Source organism: Corvus brachyrhynchos, unplaced genomic scaffold (assembly GCF_000691975.1).
Source record: "Corvus brachyrhynchos isolate BGI_N302 unplaced genomic scaffold, ASM69197v1 scaffold14, whole genome shotgun sequence".
NCBI lineage: Eukaryota > Metazoa > Chordata > Aves > Passeriformes > Corvidae > Corvus > Corvus brachyrhynchos.
Window position 1 is genome coordinate 17,315,983 of NW_008239110.1, and position 19,988 is coordinate 17,335,970.

Below are 19,988 nucleotides of genomic sequence, written 5' to 3' on the forward strand. Positions count from 1 at the left end.
AGAAAGAAAATATTTTTTGTGCATTAATTAATTAAATTTAAAAATAAAATAAACATTTTTTACCTTTACCTCATCCTATTTTTATTTCTATTGTTGTAATATTAATACAGTCCTACATTTATTTATACTTAATAAATAAATAAATATTGGGGGGGAGGTGCTCAAAATGCTTTTACTGCCCAACCAAAATAGTTTTGGGATCACTGATCTAATTTCCCAATAAATGCTAGGGACGGGAGGGCCTAAAATCCTGCTTCTCACTTAACTTCATCCATGCACTGGCAGCTTACCTGAGACAGAAACCCATGTCTTTGTCTGGGTCCCAGCTAGCTGCTCTGACTACAGATACCCCTCTGCCTCTTGTCAAACGGCCTCTGTTCTACTGCATGTGGAAATTTACAAAAGACTTAAAGAGAAAACAATTTTCTGTTCCATTTAGTTTGCCCGTGTTGCTTCCCTGCCTTGTGGTGCAGCCACAGGTGGGAGCTAATGGCTGGGGCTCTGCTCTCTCACTCATATAAATAACCCTAACACCAAACATAAAATGTGATGGTATGGCCAGCATCTGTTATTTTACAATAAACATTACAGAAATAGATGTGTGACCTGCTGCTGACAAATCCTGATACCCATAACTGGCATTGCACTGGGCCACTATTTCCATGATTTACACCTTCAGAAAGCTCTGCACCAAGTGCTGCAGAGAGCAAAGGGACTTTCTGCCTTTATAAAAGAAACACAGGAAAGACAATGACAAAAAACACATGTGAAAACTTAAAAGACATTTAAGAAAAATTATGTCTAACACTGGAGATTAAAAATTGACAAATGTATCATAGAGAGGAGCAGGGCTGTTTTGTGGTGGATGGATTTACACTGATAGCAGCCACCAGAGTTGCAGCAGGAAAAACCCTGCTGGGACCTGGGAGCCAGAGCCTTTGCAAATCCACAAAGGCAGTGCAATAACAATCCACTTGTTTTTTTATTGTACAGATGACCGTGGCCGTAGGGCTGCATAATGAAGTGCTTCTTGCAGCGTTGCAGCATTTTGTCTTGCTAGCCCTTTCACCATTGTTAGCAATTTCTCCATCTTTTCCTACAGAGCTATTGAGGGATTAAATCAGTTGTCTGTGGTGTGTCAGTCTGTGTCAGTAATTCCCTGCAATTGAGAAAAACTATCTACAGTCTTCTCTTTTTCCTCTTCCATGCTCATCAGCCCAATACCTAAGTCTCTGTGAAATACATCTTACTCTATTTTTGATGAAAGCTCTTTACTTTCCTGCTCTTCAGCTAGAAGAAAATACAAGCACAATTCCAGCAACTTCAGTGAAATTAAGCCAGCTATGACTAGTTCATGAGCTAGCTATGCATTTTTGTACTCCACGTTGCATTCCTCATCTCACAACTGCTGCTGCCATGCAAGCATCTCATTTATAATTTTGTTATTAGATGAATCTCCACATGGAATCCCTCTAATTCCCCCTTTCCCAGCAGATGAAATGCAGAAAAACTGCAGTACCTGATTTATAAATTTTATTCTCTCTATGGAGACAGAAAGCAGTAGTCACACATATGAATCTCAAGATGATTCCTGCCTAGAAAAATTAAATTAAAGCTTTTCAGTTGAAGATGCTTACAGTACAGAAATAGACTGTTTCTAGTCAGCAGGATTAAAGGAAAGAAAAGCTCAGCAAGAATGAAGTTGCTTTGCAGAGTTCTCTCTATCTAGGCAGCAGACCGTAATTTCCATAAACTAAAGAGAAGATTCTCTTCTCATCACTGATTTTCAGGTCAAAGACCCATTTTTAAATTCCCTTCTCTTCTCTTTCTTTTCCTTAATTCCCTCACTGTCTTCTCTTTTGTGCTTTATTTGAGGATCAAAGGATAGTAAAATGTAGAAAAACCGAGTATATAATTTTAAGGTACATTTAGTTGTTTATTTAATAGCATATTTTGCAAGTGCAAACTTAACAGAGAGGGAGAAATGCCCTTTAACAATACCACCACTTGCAAGCCATTCTCTGAAAGGATGTTATTTTCTCTTGGTCTCTTAAAATCAATGTGAGCTGTTTTTCACTAAACTGGTTGTCCTGTAGACCTCACTACCTTCTCCTTACTCTCTTTAATCCCTCCCTTGGCCCAGCCCTTCTTTTGTGCAGTCAGCTGCTGGAAATTAACCTATCACTGGCAGTTACAAAAGTACAGTTCAGCTTTGAGGCAGATAAACTGTGGGATCCAGTTCATTGCACGGCCGTGTGAACACTGGTACCAGTTTGAGGGACCCCACAAAAACATGGGGCCAGTGGCAGGTTGAAAGGTGAAAGCACCACTTTTGACTCTGCCCCACTCTTAAATCTGCTTTCGGGGATGGCAGAGGAGAACCTTGAGCCAAGCAATGGGAATGCAGTCATGGAGCTCCCTTGTCAAAGCATAGCTTGTACTGGGTTCTATAACATGTTCTGATAGGTGACTGAGCTATCCCAGGCAGCCACTTGTCCTGAATACAGTAAGAGAAGAAACCACCATTAATGAAAAACTGAAACTGTAAAAAGAGTGCCACTGCTTTCTCTAGTCTTTGATTCAAAGCCTCAGGATGAGGAAAATTAAAATTAAGGAGTAAAATCCTGCATCTCTTACAGACTGTGGAGGTACCAAGGCAGAGTCAGGTTTGCACTCCTGAAGCAGTGGTATGAACATGGACAATGTAAGCTATGAAACTCATGGCTGGGATTACTGAGATAAACCAGAAACTGTAGAAGATGAAATTTTTTTCCCTGAAGTCACAGGAGGAAGTCCTGGCAAACCAAATGGTCACTGTCTCCCTTCTCCTTGCCGAGCAGCCATGTCACAGGGTATGTTGTCCCCTGGCAGTGAGACACAACACCCTCTGCTGCAGTGCAGGGGATCGCCAGGATGCTCAGGACCCCCTGCATTATTTGCTAAAATTATTGGTTTTGCTATTGCTATTATTATTTTTTACTACTACTATTGCTATTATTGTGATGATGCTGTATTTTTAACATCTCAGTCCTCAAGAAGTAATTAAATAGTATCTTTGCCAATTTCTGAATTTCACTATCACAGTTCAAAAGAATAAATACAGGAGATGTTCAGTTTTTATTTTTCTGTGATAAAAAACAATCTCAAGAATTTTTGTATATCCCTTCAAGAACAATACCCTTGGTTAGGTTATCCAAGCACAGAAAAATGCAGGCAAATGCTCATGCCTTTCCTGTAGTGAGCATGTGAAATAACAATATTTGTGATGGAAAAAGTGTTGCAGAATACCTACAGTGAATGCATATTCAAAAACTAATTGCACCCCTTTGCTTTATCCCAAATATATACACATGTGAACAAATATCAAACTATAGAAGATATTAACTGTGATATATACACATCCCTATGCAGAGGATAGGAGAAACATATATGAACACTCTGAGCATAAATTCTTTTATGCATATTTTCTAAATTCTTGCTCAGTAAGAAATCTATTTATCCACATGCCTTGATATCCAAATAACTTATTCAATTAATATACCATTGGTCTGTCAATCTGGCACATTTTTCAACTAAATGAATAGCAGACTTTTTGGACTCTGCCTCATTAAGCTGTTTAGGGATGGTACTTAGCACCAAGGAAAAGCAAAAAAGGAGAAAATGATCCAAGCAGCCTGCAAGGCTGATTACTTCTGAATGCCTTTGGCTACAGCCCAGGGTAATCACCACACAGCCTCCTAACCCTGCTCCAGAGCAGCTGAGCAGGGGGCTGCCTCTCTGCTTGCCTCATTTGGGAAGCTGGCAGAGCAGGTGTTTTTCCTTGCACAGCTTTCCACCCTGTAGATGAAGACATCCTCTGAGTTAATGCCATCCCATTTTTGTCATGACATGATTTTGCACTTCCCTCTTCACTATGGGAGGCGTCAGGGCAGCCTGGGAGTTGCTGTGGGCCTGGGAGTTGGGGTGAGCAGCACCCACAGGGGCAGGGGAACCCATGGGGACTGTCACTCTCATGTACCCCTGTGCCAGATCTCAGGGGCCACGCTCACTGCAAGCCCTTAGGATAGCAAGGGAAGACTGGTTTTGCTGACACTGGCATTCTGTTCAACTAGAAGAAATGAAAATAGAAAAGCAAAATATTATAGTGATAGCAGGAGAAAACATAACAATATTTTATACTAATGAATGCTGCTTGGAAAACTCCTTTGCATTTACCAGTAGTTTTTAAACAGGTCAAATACTGTATTTTTGTATACTACCTGAACTTCTGCACATCTGCACAACTTTTACACAGTGCCTGTAATGAAATTTCGACAAGGTTATCTGACTTTCTATGCATAATCAGTGGTGACTGACTCATAGCTTCTTGGAGTCTCGAAAAAACATATGCATGGCAGTTTTTATAGCTCTTCACTTTAAGCACAGTTATAGACATCTCTGTATGTTTCTATCAGTATGACTGAAAATGAATGCAAAAAAGACTTTATTCTTATGCTAGATCCTGCCACTATAAAGACACCAAACACTTGCTCTGCAATGAAAAGGAGAACTACATGGCATATTTGTAGGTTAAGCTCTGAACAAAAAGCCCGTTTGATAGAGCTTTACACACAGCTGTTGTAAATTCTGTTTTATCCTTGCTAATTTTGTCTCTGCTTTTGACTAAATAATAAATCCCCACTGAGTATCTGAATCCTTAAATGCTGGCAGGACTTGCTGAGTGGAATACCTCCTAGTGTTGTCCATGCTGCCAAAGTGAAGGGTACAGCCTAAACCCAATCAAGGCCTCTTCTCCAAAGCCTCTCTGAGGCCAATTCCAGGTATTGCCTAGCTCAAACTAAGGAAATTTAACAAGGCCACAGTAAGATGCAAATTTGGGCAAAGGTCAGGGAAGTCTGGTCCTATCCCTCACTAACACATATCTCAGGGCAGGAAGAGATGTGTCCTTTGGGCTGTCTGTGGGGAAGCATGACTGCTTCCTAAGCAAGTCATCACTTCTCTGCTCTGTGCAATTCACAGAGAGCCTGATGCCAGCCCAGCTGTGAACGATGGGCAGACCCACAGCCTTTCCCCTTCCACACATGTGTTTTCCTTGACCAACAGCCTCGACCAGGGAGCCCTGGGGTGTCAGCCAGGGTCAGATTTAGTGCCTTTTAGCTTCCACAGAAAATCTGGCTTCAGCTTCCCCCCTCCCCCCCCCAAATTCATCACTGACTTCTAAAGAGCAGCTGGTATTTACCAATGGAGAACAGGTCAGCATCAGGGAAGGCAGAACAGGCTGAGAAAGAGAAAGGAGCACAGGAGGCAGGTAGCATAGATGGAAGAGTAAATGTTAGGACCATAAGGAGGAAGACATGAAGGATGTTAGTGTGATATTTAACTCTGTAACACTATTGACTGACTGTGTTGATTCAGGAAGCTATACTGCTATTAAAAGATTTCCAGTGTTTAGCGGTCTCTCCTGCAGAGCTTTTTTCTTTCTTCCATGAACAAGCATTGTGAACATCCTCTTCTCCATGCACAAAAACTGTACTCTTCTTTTTATCTTATACCTACTAGGCTGACATGAAGCCTTTTGAGCTTCAGTATTTTCAGCAAGAGTCAGCAACACCTTCAGTTTTGTGTCTGCAGAGGGGTATCATGAGAAGCAGCAGCAGGATAGGTAGCCACAAGTCTTCTGTAAGGTATCTGCTGGGTCCCACATCATCAGCTGATGAGTTTTTGAAACAAACCTTGGTTGTACTGTGGCTCTGGGGTGTCACACAAACAGCAGAGCAGCTAAGGCACTGCACCAAGAGGGAGAATTTGGGCTGCACCCCGAGTTCATCCCAAATGTCCCAGCAGCTTGCAGATGCCTGTGCTAGTGGGGCTGAGTTGGTTGCTCCAGAGACTTGGAGAAACTGTCACACCCACCAGGGCCCTGTGAACTTCCTGTGTTTCAAGTGCAATAGACAACTTTTTGCAAGGTTCCTAATTCCTACTCATTTGTGTACATTTGTAGGAAAAAATATATTCAAGAAAATAGGTCGCACAAAACACCCTGCCGCTCTCCAGGGCTCAGCTATTTTTTGCTCAGGACCTGGCAATAAGAGCTGCCTTATTAGCAGAGGGGCTACACTGTGCAAAACTGGACAGTTTATGTCTTAGGCTGAGCCTGAGTTGATAGCTTGCTGCACTGGGCTCATCCTGCACCAACCTCCCCAGGACTGCATTTCTGGAGCAGTGACTGGGCAGCTGGGGTGTACACTGCTTTTCTTCATGGAGCCCTGCAAGACTGGGTTACAAAGTGCAGGAGTGTAGGTGCCACCATGAATTCAGAAGCAGCAACACCTTCAGTGCCCATTTTTTTTCCATCATTGTCTATGGCTTCAGATGATACCCTTGAATTCCCATGAATGGCTCAAACCAGAAGATCAAAGGTGGAACAGGCCCACTCAAAACTATAATTTGCCCATTTCATATATGGAAAATATACGAGGTAACCTATTGCTTCAAAGGCAGGTTTTTGGATGGCTGTAACCAGCCTGAGCACCAAAGTCACACATGTGTACTCAAGTAAAATCAGTCTGTCACTGCACCTACGACAGTCTCAGCACCCTCAACTCTATTTACTAAGTGCTTATCTGAAAAGGAAGGGGAATAAATCTGTCAGTGACAGTCTTAAATTACCTCTCTGTGTTCTGAGTGAGTGCTGGATGCTGTTCCCTGGTGAAGGAGGTTGTGCAAACTGACACTTTGCCTCTCTTGAAGAAGTCTGGCTGTGGAGCACCCAGAGGGCCAGCTCCTCACCAACTCACCCACAGCCCCAGCACCCAGGGTGCTTCCTTTCTCCTGTGCAGACTGCTTTCCAGGTGAAATATTCAGGATAAATGAAGTGCACTAGGGAGAATAGCTTGCATGCTGTGTGAGACTCTGGTAGGACATGCTCCTTTGACATTGAAAGGTGTGACTGCAGGTCCTGTAGTTACACCTAAGTTTGTGCTAAATGGGGCAGCTCAAGGGCTGGTGTCACTGAAGCACCTGTTCACCTGGGCTCACTGCCTGGGGGCTGTGAATCACATTTGCTTGCAGATTTGGCTGACAGTGCTGCAGCACAAATGTTTCATGCCTGGCTCAAACCTCCTTTACATCCTGTATTCCCCAACACTTTGGTCTTTCCCTTGTATCACCTGCTCTCTAGTGCTGGCACTGTCTTAGTTTTTATGAGTCAAATGGTCAGGGATTCAGCGACAGCAAGGCCAGAAAGGCTACCACAGATATCTACTTTGATCTTCTATAACAGGCAAACCACAGGATTGCTCTGATTCAGTCTTTGTTACGCTCTTGGCCAGGCTTTTAGAAAAATCTAGTATAAGGCAAATGCAGCATGAACTGGCTAACTGAGCAGTGTGTGTGTGTGTGTGTGTGAGCACTGCCCAGCTGGTGTCTGTGCTAGACACCATGGCACACAATCACAGCTGCTGCCCTCCTCTGAGAAAGGACACGATTCAGCACAGTGCTCTGCCCCATTGCTGGGTGTCAGGACACTTAGGGACTTGTCATATCCTTGAGATTTCTATTTTCCCACTGCCTCACCCCAGTAATGCTGGTTGTAACTGGACAAACATGCTAAAGGTATTTAAAATTTGCCTGAATAGGAGAGGAAGAGGAAAAACAAGGGGTAGATCTGAAAGGTACATAGACTTTGCTATCCCTAGGAAAGCACGTGAAAAATACCCTGTATTTGGCTACCTTGATTTTCCATCTTTTGTATTTGTTTGTCAATGTGAAGACTAACTATCATATCTCTCTTCCCCACGTTTAAAAAGCAAACAGTTCCTTGGTCAACATACATCTGAATAAACTAAATAGGTTAGATCCCTTTTTTTCATTCTCACAAGGACATATTTCCAGTCCCTCAGTAATTTCTGTGGCCCCTTCCTGAGTCTTCTCCAATTTCATCAACATCTTCCTTGAATTTGTAGGCATCAGATGAGACAAACATTTCAGTAGCAGCCTTCCTGTGGGTATGACACAAACCTCTCTGTTCCTTTTGCTTTGTGCTGCTATAATCAGGATATAGGAAAGATGAGAGCAGGTGGTTTTGCCACCATCATTCTGAAGCTCATGCTCAGCAGGTGAAGTGCCAGGACCTCCAGCCTTCACTACAGCCCTCCCCAGAACTGAACTTGTAGTCTTTGTAGAGACATATTTTCATTACAGGCCACACTCAAATACATATTGCTTATTTGCATCCTATTTACTGACAGGTTCATATTGCTCTGTATCAGAGACCTGTTTTCCTCATAATTGATTAGTGCACCTTTTATTTCCTTTAACATCTGCAAATGACTGCGTTTCTCCAGGTTGTTACTGAAGAGATTCAAATGGCATAATATTAAAAATTTATCTCTGTGGGAAGCTCTAGAAATGTAACCATGAAAACAAAAGTCCCCATTACATTTTGAGACCTATCAGCTCTGCCTCTTAATCAAAATGCCATGCTGTGCCACATCATACACCCTGCAGAGTCTGTTACAACAGCCTCAGCTAGATTTTACAATCAATCTCACAAATTATCAACAGATAACAAGCTACTTTTTCATAATTGCACTTTGTTCAGCATTAAATATACCACTTTCTTTAAATTTTTTATTAGTTGACTCTCGGATCAGCTACAGAGTATTTTACCTGGATTAGTTTCAGGCTATTTGATTTATAATTGCATGGACTCCTTTATTTGCCTTGCCAGGGAAGATTGGCAAGATATAGCTAATTACCTGGGGTTTTTTCCATGGGTGTAGCAAAAGATGTTTATCCAAGATAGAACGTGACTTTGGCTGCATTGTTTTGGGAATTTTTGAACTACAAGATGAGTGTGTGGAGACATCTGCCCTTTTGTCATCTGGGAAGCTGCTGGGTTCTGATCCACTGCACAGCTCCTTTGCTTTTCCTGGGCTGAAAACTTTAGAAACGGAACGTTTTGATCTCCAAGGTCAGAGAAGACTTATCCAGAGGGAAAGGAATGGAGAGAACCTCAGGCCTGATACCAGGAGAGCAGAAGAGTATGCAGGGAGGTTGTGATGCTGCAGGGAGAATGGCTGGGGGCCCCCCAGTGGCAGCATCACTTTTGGTGTCCATGTGCAGGACCCAAATTCCTTCCATCATGCTCATCACTGTTGCTTCTGATGTCCTGTTCTTTGTGCTTCCAACCTTTTTGTGGGGGTGTAAAAGTCCTGTGTGTATCTCTACACTCTGTTCCTATGTGTCCCACTTTAGTTCTTCATTAACCAGTGCTGGAAGGGATAGAAACTACAGCTGGTTGTCCTTCTGTTTCTTACTCTGGCTCTAGAAAAGAGACCTGACATCTACTGAAGAGTTCAAGTTCTACTGAGATTTCCTGGAGAAACAAACTTTCTCTACCTGAAGGTCATGGAGAGAGGCTGTTGCCTGCCTGAGATGTGTCTGCAACAACAACAACATTGCTTTTCTATTTTTACCTTTGGTTTCCTCAAAAGGGATTTGATGCACAGCACAACTGCAACAGGAGGGGGCTCCTAGCTAGAGCCTGAAGCCAAGCAGGTGAAGCTGCGAGCCTGTATTGGTTTTCATAAACAGAGAGTGGAGTAGAGCTGAAGCTGGTATGAGTCAGGACAGCCAGTGTGTCTTCAATGGACCTGTCCCTGGTGACATCTCTTGTGGGTCTGACTCTGAAATGAAGGACATGCTGTACAAGCAGATATGGGTGCAATTATTTTTTCTGATGAATCCGAAATACATGGAGAATGGGGTAGGTCCTTTGTACAGGAAGAATCAAATAAAGTAGCTGAGATAATAAATGTGCCCTTTTACCCTTCACAGGCAGGTAAAAAGTAAACTCACCTCTTTCATTAAAACGGTTTGGCAGTACAACTGGATTTGTTGGTTCCTTGTAGTCATGCCTAGGACCTTGTCCCAGTTTCTTCTTTTCCCCTTCCACCTGCTCCTTTAGTAGCTGCCTGAATAATTGTAAAACAAGAGAGTGCTGAAAATCGGATGCATTTTTTCTAAATAAAGCAGCAATTTTAAATCCCCTACATGAATAAATAATCCCTATGTTGCCTGAATCTTTTATGACATGAATGACAAAAAACAACTTAAAAAGCTTTCTCTGTTGTTTTGGAACTGGGTCAGAAAACTCGCTCAGGGAATTTTTAATGAGCTACGCTGCCTCCCAGCTCTGAGTTACGGGTTCAAGCATGAATCAGGTTAGTAGGCAGCAGAATTTGTCACTGCAGCTGAAGAAGCCAGACACACTCCTCACCCCAGACACCCACATTGTCACGGGCAATAGTGGCACGATGAGCACAAAAGCACAGGGAAAAATGGGAAAAGGGTCTTGAGTATGAGAACTGCTGACCCTCCTTTCATTCAATACCTGTCCTTTAACCTATGCCTCAGCCTGGACTTTGCCCTCCTGTGCCCTTAGTTTCTTTCAGCACCTTCTCCACTACCTCCAGCTGTAAAGGGACCATTAACCTCAGCTGGCTCACAGATAATGAAATAACTGCTTTTGTCAAGGGAGACCTTAATACACATAAATGGGTGCCAGTTAGCAGAAGCTGAAAATATAATTCTTTTCTGGAGCCATGAACCTTCACTGTTGACAAAATTACCAGACTTGATGTTGTCTTGATCAGCACAGAAAGCCTATTTTTGACCCTTTATCATTGCTCTGTAGATCTTGTACAGACTAACTGTGGCCAAGTTTTTCGGTGTTTTTCTCAATAATTTTACTAAGACTGATTCTTTCATGATTTTTTCTTCCTTTCTTTACCATGCTTTCTCTGTTCTTTTAATTTGCCAGCTTTTCCATCCTAATTTTCCTAATTCTCAAAAGAAGACAGTGCTACTAGGTTCATGGTTTTTTCACCAATTCCAACTATAGGATACTGCTCTTAGTGTCATTCCAGGCTCTCCCATCAAACTGTTCAAGCACTTCTGTTTCCTTCCCAGCTTTCAGACATTGAACATAACCCATCCTACTGCCTCTGTCATTCACCCCCAACATTTTGATTGATAAATATCTTGGATATCTCACCTTGATGTCCCCATCCTGGGTCCCACAGCCCTCATGTCCCACATGGGTGCTGTCAAGGGACCACAGAAAGGACATGAAGATGAGAGGAGGTGCCCAAGGCACAGCTCTTTAGCAGCATCCTAGCACCATGGCTTCCCTGGCTGACTTCCCATCTCAATTCCTTTATCCTTTTTTCTGGAAACTGGGGTTCTGGCAAAGGGTATGCTGGGACCTGTTGCAATACAGAGCCTGTGGACTGGGCAGTGTCTGGGTCACACTGTTGTGATATGTTTTTTCCTGTTTCTCCTATATTCCAGGCAGGTACGTGTCCTGATAAAAGCAGAAGGGTAGCTCAGGTACTGCATGGGGCTCCATCATCACACCAAGTGGCCTACATGGACTGTCAGTCCTCCTTAAATTCTTCCTCCAGCCCTGACCCTGCTCTGCCAATGAGGAAAGCATTGTCAAAGGGTCAGGTGCAGACAGGAACACCTATTTTGTCCAGTTACACCTTTTTTATTATGAAGGATTGATAAGTATGTAAAATATATCTTTCACAAGTTAGAGGAAAACAATTAAGAATTAAGCTGCGGATGCAAAATGACATTTCTTTTATATGTTCCATAAAATGGTAAAAACTCTATGGAATCACTGATGCTGCTTCACCACTGTGAAACACAGAAGAGCCTTAAGGAAAAGATGAAGGAGGAAAAAGGGAATTGTGGAAATGCATTTGATCAGAATTGTACTTTTTGGTATTTTTAAATACATCTGCAAAATACACACAAAGCAGCTCTTAGCGCTGTACCTCATGCCATCTGACCAAGACGGTCATGTTACAAAATCCTATAAAAATCAATAGTAAAACTTTCAGACTGTGCTAGACAGGACAGCTATCTGCTCACAAATCTCGTTTTCCAGTTGTCCAGCTGCTGGGAATGGGAAGATCACCAAACAAAACAGTGTCTGTCAGGTTTAATCACTTCCCTTAGCGGTATTTGTGGAGCTAACAGAAAGAAACATTTTTTTGGGGATGGTAAAAAAAGGTAGAGTGTCTTCCAGACATGACAGCCAGAGGAATTGCTGCCTCTGGGAGCTAATGCAGTCATTAGGAACCACACTCTTCAGTGACATTTCAGGGGAAACTGTGACTATGCCCTAAATATCCAAACAAAGCATTTTTCCTACACTGAAGGGAAGCTGTGAATTACACTGGAAGAATTTTAAAGACTTATTGCAAGAGAAAACTACTAATAAGAAAAAGAATAGAAATAAGAACAGACAATAACAGCTAGTTTATTTTACTTCTTTCTTCTGTCATATGGAGTAAAAATAGAGATATTTACTGAAAAGGTTTTTTTGTGAACCCTGTAGAAAATGCCAAAATATGCACTCCTAATGCAGTGACCTGTTTGAATTAATAAATATGAATGTAAATTAGGGTGAAATAGGAAGAGTAAATGTCATGTCACTCCCAGCTAAACCAAAGTCAGGCATTTAGGATCGTTTGGTTTACCTGAAAAGAGAAAAGCCAAGGTTAGGGTTGGGTGAGTGACTCAGAAAATTCCATTTCTGGAGGGAGGGAGAGAGGAAGGGAGGAAGGCAGGAAGGAAGGAAGGAAGGAAGGAAGGAAGGAAGGAAGGAAGGAAGGAAGGAAGGAAGGAAGGAAGGAAGGAAGCCCTAAGGACACTAAACATAAAGGCAGAGGAAGGCTGTGAAACCTTGACTCCACTTACTTTGGGGAACTTGTTACACTAAATAAACTATACTCCCAGAAGAACAAAATGTTCTTTGGCATCAAACCCAATGTTATTAAAACTTAGGGGAAAATAACATATAATAGCTTACTTAGAGATGCAGAAGATGGTTAGTAACAATCAAAAGGCTGTTTGAAGAAACCTGGAACTAATACAAGACTGAAGGAAACTGGCAAGGTCACTAAACCACCGATCTCAGCAATTGCATCAGGTGATCCTTTTCTTAAGTGTTTTGTTTCAAGCCTGGTTAGGGTTAGGACTAATATATGTGTTGGTCATTCCCTATCAGGCAAAATTTAAATAAAGAACAACCATTTACACAGATGGAATATATATGATTTTTATCTCTGTCACAGTTTGACATGAAAGGGCATTTTGAAGTATGTGTCATCAACATTACACTGTGTTGATGACACATGCTGAAGTGCTGTGAGGGAAAGAAACTTCCTGGGGAGTAATTACCCACAAACAGCCCTTGGCAATTTCTCAGGGATATGTGATGCAATAGAGGACATTGAACTAATCTTGTATCAGGTTGCAATTCTTAATTTTTTAGTTTACATCTGCCTTTCTAACAGGGAGAAATATGTTTTTAGGCAGTAAGGATTAGTATCACAGGTAAATATTTAATAAGAAAGTTGCTTTCCTCTGGTCCGGATATCTGGATGTGTCTCACAATAGCTCTGTAATACTTAGTTACACAAATGAACAACTCATGAAACCCCATGACTCAGAGGTGGAGATATCTCACTGTATTTTGAGTTGCTTGACTTGCTTTTATTTGTGGGGTTTTTGTTCAGCTTTCTGCAGACTCCAAATTTCTGTCAGAAAGGACCTTGCAATCTGATAAGTACAAGCGATTTGTTCCAGCACTGATCAGACTAAACATGCATGTTTTGTCCTTTATGTTTCAACAATGGGAGGCTTTGTGGTAGGGCATGGCTCCCTGCCACCCAGGAAAGAAAGGACAGAGCGAGCCCAGCGCCGGTGCAGCCGTGCGGGGGAATGCCGTGCCGGGAGCCCTGGGCATGCCACTGTGCCGGACATCCATACATGCTGCACCATTAAATCCATAAATGTGACCTACTGCTGGTGTGCAAGGGCAAGTCATGGCTTTTTGACAAATACAAGTGTGATAGGAGGGAATAGTACTGACTTCCTCATAGAAAAATTTTTGTTTAAGGAATTACAGGTGATGTCTGTGAAATTGTCTGACACTGCCATTGTCTCCACAGCTTCCAGTTGCTCTGCAGTCCCTCAGTGGAGGACAGCAGGCTCCAAAACAGGAAGGTAGCTACACTGACGACTGCAATTACAGCCAAAGCTGGGGGAGAAGATTAGTCCTGAAGACACTTTTGTGACCATTCCTCACAGGTAATTTTTAGCAAGTGTTTGCAGGGGAAAAAGACTTTCCTTCCTGCAGGAAAAGGATGTCTTCAGTGACAGGAAGGGATTCACAGGCTTTTCCAGGTAAACTCCTGCCATATAAACTCAGGGGGTTTTTTCCTTTTTTTTTTTTGGTGGAGATTTTTTTTGGGGAGAAACAAGGAAACAAGATAACTGATCACAAAGTTTCTTTGTAACATTTTGAGACTGGAACATAAAAAAATCAAGTGTTAAAACTTTTAGACTGAAACACCAAAATGCAATCACATTGAGATACAGCCCTTGATCAGTTTCATTAACTCTGTTCTTCACCTTTCCACCTCTATTTGTTGTCCATTTTCTCACTTTCCTCAACCCAGATATATTCCTGCCTCATAGAAGACAAAAGAAGGGCTAAATAGTGATAAAAGGTCAGAATGGGGTCTGAAATGGAAAAGAAATGGAGAAAAAGGAAAGATGAAGAGGAGGGAAATAAAAATGGGCAGGAATTTGGTGTGTGTGTCTGATGTCCTCGGAACTTAGATCTCTCATTCTCCAAGGTGTATAAGTACACAGGGATCTTCCTGGGCCTGGGGATGTAGGTCCTGCTACTGCTGAGCAGTGCCCACCTCAAAGTATTTAAGTGCCATCTTTAACTGCAATTTGAGTTTCATCCCTCACTATTGTGCAGGAATTCAGAACAGCACTTCACAGCTGGGATGCTTAGATGCTTTGATCTAGATTGCAGGTCATAGTTACAGATGGCTGGTTCCTATCTGTGTATTCTTGTGACAACACCATCCTTTAGCTTTAGTAACCCCTTTCATGGCTGTATCACGTTGGTATCTCATGGCCACAAGTAATGAATGCACCCAGGTCTTGGTTAATGATAACATGCAGTGAAAACGTATTTTCAGCTTTAAATGTCTGTAGCTGAGTAGTAGGAGGGACATTTAGGTACTGAGGAATGACTGTTCTGTCAATGCTTTGGGGATGAGTTATCTTAAAATAGACACAAGTAGCTTAAAATACCAGATGGTATCTTACAATGTTATGCTCTACTTTATTAAGACTCCTCCACTTGAGAATGGGATTTTTTCTCTTCTTATTTCATTTGCATTTCCTCTTCCAATCTGAGGATTTCACCGTATCCCTTTCTTTTTGCCCATTCATATTTCCTCTATCCTTGTACCTGCAGTAGGAGACAATGTGGAGGTGCCCTTCCAAAATTTCCTTACCAGAACCAGGAACAACAGCAAAGCTAAAGATTAACAAGCAGCAGATGCAGAGAAGAAGGCAGATGGAGAATGAATGTAGCAGGAAGCAAATCCAAAAGATCTCTTCAGGGATAACAGCATACAGAATATATTAAACTCTCACAGAAAACCCCAAAAAACTAACAAAAAACCAAACCAAATGAAAACAAAAGCCCCATGAAAAATATGTCTATGCCAAGGAAATATGGACTCTGGTTAGCTATGCAAAAGTTGTGTGACCCATTGAGGTTTCCAGTATTTTACTTAAACTACTGCATTAAGTAGCAGTTGTACTCATTAGGAAATGCAAGCAGAACTTGTGCTTAAACACCCATGCTGCTAATCAGCAACAATTCATTGTTAACTCCCATCTTTTCTGATGCAGAATTGTACACTGAAGATCAAATCAAACATTGGTTGAGAATGTGAAACGTAGGCAACTCCAACATGTACTAAAGAGGTTCCCTTGAATCACAACCCATCATCTTTTCTGCAGTGAGGCAGAATTTTTAAATTGCATCAATGACATACATTGCATCACCTGGGGAGTGCAAGGGGTGTTGCAGACTAGCCACAAATGATGAGCAGGAGACTCCTTTGGCTTTGAAGTCCATCTCTCATGTCTCTCTCATACTCCTGCCCCAGTCCTCCTGGCTTAGGAATTTGTCACAAGAGATCAGTTAAAGACATCTTTGCACAAAACCCCGCATGGATTTCGTCTGAGTAAGAAGCATAAAACTGATTATCACTTCACAGTCTTTGGAGATGGGGGGGCTCTATTGTTTTGCTTTTTTTGTGCCTTTATGACCATTATGCATATGTCATAGATTTGAAAATACAGTCAGACTACACGACTGAGTAAAAAAATCATCTCGACATGAGTGGGATTTTTTTTTCCCCTTGACTCAGTGCCTCAGGATTGGCCTGACATTGGGATCTGTGGGATTCCAGATAGCACACTTATCTATCCTGCCCTCTTGACAGCTATTTATACCATTTTCTCTTTCTGAAGGATCAGCAGTTTAACTTACTAGGACATGGGAGCGGATTCTCCAAGATGAGTATAAGCCAAAGGGTATTAAAAAAACCCCAAACCCCAACAATGAAAGAACCTGACTTCAAAAGCATTCTCTGTATCATCAAAACCAGTCACAAGAACAAAGTCTCTCTGGGATATTCTGAAACAATGTACCTTTCTGTGGAAAAGTTATATATCCTTCTTGACCAAAGCCTATCATTCCTAGGCTTCAAATTGTGAACTTAGATAGTTGCAAAGTTTTCTTACTCTGAATTCAAAGGGAATATAACATTATATAGATTTCAACTTCTGCTCTGACAGTGCCTTAAGAAACATTTTTAGGATTAAATATTACATAAGAAAACCGTCTCTGTACCTGTCAGTGTAACACCATCCATGAGTGACATGCTGCTGACTTCTTTCCCAGAGGGAAGCAAGTAGCTTATTTATTTAGAGATCTGTTATATGACTCAGTCAATAACTCAGCTGTCTTGTTCCCTTGACTATTCATTAGTTCTAATTAGAAATAAAAGCCTGGAAGATCAAACTGGCTCCACTCAGTTAGTTTATTGATTACAAAATTCAAGACAATAATAAATAAAGACATAAATTCCTTTCATTTCTACAGACCTAAGGCACTTCATTGCTCCTAAAGGACACAGCTCTTTAAAGTTGTTCCGTACTCCAGACTCAGAGAACTCTATTCCAATATGCGAAATACCCTCCACTTCCTATTCTTGGGAGTAATTAAAGGTTGAAGCATCCCAAGTGATGATAAAATCAGCATGCCTTGAGTGGCAAGAGTAGCAAAGCAGCACCTGACACCATCTCCTGACTCTCTGGTTCAGCAAGGATTTAGACAGGCATGTGATGGGATCTCCTCCTAGTCCCTGCACACAGGCTGGCTGAGGGGGCAGCAGGGTCACACCCATGTCTCATCTGGGGCACTGGGCTCTTTTGGGTAACTCACCCCAGGGCTCAGATTTGTCAGTGGCTGAGATTTGAGTGTTGCTGGCAGAATATTCCCCACTTTCGCCTTCCAGTCAAGCTACTGGTTTCAGTTCAGGGAAAGGTTGACATAAAAGAAATAATCCAGGATCCTGACCCACACTGCCAGTGTTTAGTCTAAGTGTGAGAGATGGGGTTTCCTTCTGTACATATCCAGGGAATTCAGAGAAAGTAGGGCTGGATTACTGAAGGCCCTGTTGAAGACTATATGAAAGACAAGTGTGAAAAATACACAGCATGGGTATGTCAATCTCTTAATTCAAACAAAATGTTCAGCCAGATTTATGTTATACTGACAAGTCAGGAATTTAGGAGGGAAGAAGAAGTACATCTATGAGTATGTCCCTTTTAATTCATTTATCCAGCTAAAAATAATAATAAAGATGATGTTGTTTTTTCTTGGAAGCCTGGCTAACAGGAGAAGATTTCAACTTCAAGTAGTCTGAAAATGGCATATTCAGACCCAGGAGTGACTGAAGAACAGTTCTCTACATGAAGCCCTATGTATTACTGGCTTAGAGTTTGCTTAAGTCAGAGAAATGAAATTTTATGCTTTTTAAGTAAGTTGTCTTAGCTTTTAGTGTTCGCTACCTGAAACATTAGAAAGAACATCAGTCACATGGTCCATGGGGGTGACCATAATCAACAAATGTCTGTTGGTATTGTAACATCTGGCTTTCGTGGCTGAAAACACATTTTTAAATAGTGTTTAATTAAAAGTATGAAGCCCTTCTACTCTCAGTGTAGACACTGCCCTTGACAGGAAATTATACCTTTTCAGACAGTAGGTAGAGCAAGAAGTACATATGTGTTCTGGCGAGTAACTATAAAAACAAGGAGGACAAAAATGATCCCTAAGACAGAAATAAATTGTCAGGGCAACAAACTGGTCTGCTTTGGGTTTGAGGCCTTGCATAGAAAGCAATGCAGACAGATATGCCCAGTTTTTTTACCAGGACAACTTTAGCTGGAGTATGGAGGCTAAAACCAAGGAGCTGCAAATTAGAAGATACAAATCATAGACTGACAGAAATGTAGGCCCAAACTACCAAGCCTTCTTTCATCATAGATATAAATTGCTTCCCAGTGACAAAATTTTACAAATTTGGACAGAGCATGTAACATTGAAATAAGGTACTCTAAACTTGATGCACTTTTGTTAAAAACGAAATCCCAGCAGTGTTTTCCATATTGACTAGTCCTTCACTGGAAGCAACCAGAACAGAGAAAAGAGAAACCAGAAACTACAGCTGGTTATACGAGCATGATTTTAATCACGTTTTTACTAAATCTATGCAAAATCTGAAGTATCTTCAGAAGTTCATGTAATTTCAAGCAATCCTGTCCTGAGTTTGTCAAATAGCTTTCAATGATGCCATGAGAGCATGTGTGGGAAAACCACATTTGCCCTTTGTTATTCTTCTGCAAAATACATTCACTCACCAAGTACAAAGAAGCGCTCCAGGAGCAGGAGGTCTCAGGGGAAATGTATACTGTTAGTTCTGCCCTCTTTCCTCTGGGACACACCTTCATTCCCTGTTTGGCACCTTTGCCAGATGCATTTGCTGACCTACTTCTGCAAGACCAGCTGGGAGAATCTTGGTGGCATCAGCCCTCCTTTTTATTCAAACTGACCAGATGCCATAATATAGAGCACTTAGATAGCCATTATATGTGGGGGTTGGCAAAGAGACCACATGAAAAAAAGTGTCCTTAAAAAAGCCACCAAGCAGACCCGCTCATTTCCTTCATCCCTCCAAGAGGACCCAGTGCCCTTCACCTGCCCAAATGCTTCCTGATGGTGGTGGGAGCCTGGCTGGTTGCTCTTCTCTACATGGAGAGGGGAAGGCTTCCTATGTGTGTGCTGCCTGGGCTGTGCCTGTGGAGGTGCTGGTAGCAAATGAGAACTAAGAGGGAGCACTTCCAGATGTCTGGGAGCCCTTCCTGTTGTCAAGACCTTGAAGTCTTCAACCCCTTGAGTGTGCACAGGATGTGTCTTGAACACGTGCACACCTGCCCACCCGGTGATGGCACAGCCTGCCAGCCACCCTCACATCCCTCAGACACATCAGCCCTCCCTGTCTGGGGCCGGGAGGGAAATAGGAGATGAAAGCCAGAGACTTGTGAGCAAGACACATGTCCCTGATCTGCTGCAGGGACTGTGTAGGCGGCTCTGGTGCAGCCCTCAGCAAAGGCTCCACCTGAGGGGACACCCAGCTGGCAGAATACACACATTGAGAAAATTGTTGTTTCAAATGATTGGTCTTCTGAGATGGTTTATGGTGTCGGATTTTTGAACATTTACATGAAAAGACAAGGGAAGGAAAACAAGTGAAAACATTTTAAAATCAAGGCCTTTTACAACGCAGATGACATCAGGCCTTGTTGAGCTTTAAGCTCAGGATCAAAAAAATTATTGGTTGCTGGAGTTTTCCTGCTGGAAGGACCAGAACCTTGCAGTGCACAGGGAACCCTCCCCCACCTGCTGGCTTGGCAGGAGAGGGAACAACAACCACACAACAGCAGAAAAACATTTCTGAAAAGGC

The 19,988-nt window shown here is 42.1% G+C and overlaps 1 long non-coding RNA gene across 1 annotated transcript in view; it reads right to left on the reverse strand.

The window, feature by feature from the left end:
* The window catches only part of LOC108447982, a 51,434-nt gene extending 34,589 nt beyond the window's left edge, over nt 1–16,845 (reverse strand). The window contains exons 1-2 of the long non-coding RNA XR_001863725.1: nt 16,811–16,845; nt 9,862–9,977 (exon numbers count right to left, since the gene is read on the reverse strand). This is a non-coding gene — a long non-coding RNA (uncharacterized LOC108447982). The remainder of the gene's footprint in view (nt 1–9,861; nt 9,978–16,810) is intronic.
* Nucleotides 16,846–19,988: the final 3,143 nt, after the last annotated feature.